The sequence below is a fragment of the Corvus brachyrhynchos genome, unplaced genomic scaffold (genome assembly GCF_000691975.1).
Source record: "Corvus brachyrhynchos isolate BGI_N302 unplaced genomic scaffold, ASM69197v1 scaffold203, whole genome shotgun sequence".
Taxonomy (NCBI): domain Eukaryota; kingdom Metazoa; phylum Chordata; class Aves; order Passeriformes; family Corvidae; genus Corvus; species Corvus brachyrhynchos.
The window spans coordinates 1,848,319-1,850,371 of NW_008237408.1; the positions used below are offsets into that span (position 1 = coordinate 1,848,319).

Sequence of the window (2,053 nt, forward strand, 5' to 3'; positions counted from 1 at the left end):
CCCCCTCCTCCCCCTCGTTCTCCCCCTGCTTCTTTCCCCCTCTGCTTCTTTCCCCCTCTGCTTCTTTCCCCTCGTTCTCCCCCTGCTTCTTTCCCCCTCTGCTTCTTTCCCCTCGTTCTTCCCCTGCTTCTTTCCCCCTCTGCTTCTTTCGCTGCTTCCCCGCGGCTCTCCCGCCCCCCCGGCCCCGGGGCTGAGGCTCCGCCGCCCGCGGGGCTCCGGGCTTTACCCGAGCGGGGGCTGGCGGCGCTCGGGTCGCTTTTTTGTCGCTTTTTTGTCGCTTTTTTGTCGCTTTTCTGTCGCTTTTTTGTCGCTTTTCTGTCGCTTTTCTGTCGCTTTTTTGTCGCTTTTCTGTCGCTTTTCTGGGCTGTTTTGCGCTTGTAAAGCGCGGGTTTGGCGCTATTTTAAGTTTGGTCCCTTGGGGCTTTTTGCCTCCGCAGGGCTGGGATTTCCCTCGCACCCCTTTCCCAAGGAATGGGGATTTTCCTTTACTCCCTTCCCGAGGGATTGGGATCCTCCTCATCCCTTTCCCAAGGAATGGGGCTTCTCTTGTGCCCCTTCCCCGAGGGCTTGGGATCCTCCTCATCCCTTTCCCAAGGAATGGGGCTTCTCTTGCGCCCCTTTCCCGAGGGATTGGGATCCTCCTCATCCCTTTCCCAAGGAATGGGGCTTCTCTTGTGCCCCTTTCCCGAGGGATTGGGATCCTCCTCATCCCTTTCCCAAGGAATGGGGCTCTTCCTGCACCCCTTTCCCGAGGGATTGGGATCTTCCTCACTCCTTTCCCAAGGAATGGGGCTCCTCCTCCACCCCTTCCCAAGGGATTGGGATCCCCCTCACTCCTTTCCTAAGGAATGGGGCTTCTCTTGCGCCCCTTTCCCGAGGGATTGGGATCCTCCTCATCCCTTTCCCAAGGAATGGGGCTCTTCCTGCACCCCTTCCCGAGGGATTGGGATCCCTCTCATCCCTTTCCCAAGGGATTGGGATCCTCCTCACTCCTTTCCCAAGGGATTGGGATTGGGATCCCTCTCATCCCTTTCCCAAGGATTGGGGCTCCTCCTGCCCCCCTTCCCAAGGGATTAGAACCCCTCTCATCCCTTTCCCAAGGATTGGGGCTCCTCCTCCACCCCTTCCCCACCACCCCTCTCTCCTTATCTGTTTTTCAGTAAGTGAGGCTTAAATTAACGCCCCTTTTTGGGGTTTATTTCAGTTTGGGGCATTGTTTCCCCCCCACTTTGAAACCCTCGGCTTTTTGTCGCCATGACAAAAATCCCTAATTTTGGTGTTTGTCCCTTTATAGCGCGTTAAGGCAGAGCTGATGTACAAACACTGGGCCCATGCCAGCCTCTAAAAATGTTTATTTTTACCAGCAACGAATTTACACAGCCCCAGGTAGGATTTTATTACCGCTGTCCGAGGTGGAACGCTGGGACAAGAAGGGGTTTTCACCCGGTCGTGATAGAAAAGATGAAACCTGATGCGATTTCCCAACAAAATATCTGTGGTTTTGGTGGTTTTTTTTTTTTTTTTTTTTTTTTTTTTTTTTTTAAATTCATAAAAAACAAATACCTTCTCCAAAGCAACCAAACAGGAGCCAAAATCTTCTGTTTCCAGAAATGCTCCTGAATTTCCTCCCAAGCTCCTCAGGCTTTGGGTTTCTAAGTCAGCTCATTACGTGTTAAAATGAAAATTAAAATGAAAAGTGAGTTATTACATATGCAGAGGGCGGGTGCCTGTGAAATCCATCGCCTGGAGATCTCACCTTGGGAGGCAGCTTGTTCTGCTGGCACACCTGAGCAAGGACATTTCAGAACAGCTGGGACGGGCTCTGACACCCTCACATCCCATGGCCGCCCTCATCTTCATCCATGATCTCCCCTCATGGCCGCCCTCGTCTTCTGCTGCCACACCTGAGCAAGGACATTTCAGAACAGCTGGGACGGGCTCTGACACCCTCACATCCCATGGCCGCCCTCATCTTCATCCATGATCTCCCCTCATGGCCGCCCTCGTCTCCTCCATGATCTCCCTCACTATTCACCATAAAGACAGAAAACCC

The 2,053-nt window shown here is 53.2% G+C and overlaps 1 long non-coding RNA gene across 1 annotated transcript; it reads right to left on the reverse strand.

Moving 5' to 3' along the window:
- Nucleotides 1-1,334: 1,334 nt before the first annotated feature.
- Nucleotides 1,335-2,021, reverse strand: LOC108445879. Its single transcript, XR_001860907.1, has 2 exons — nt 1,905-2,021; nt 1,335-1,786 (listed from the first exon to the last, which is right to left on the reverse strand). It is a non-coding gene; the product is annotated as an uncharacterized LOC108445879 (long non-coding RNA).
- Nucleotides 2,022-2,053: the final 32 nt, after the last annotated feature.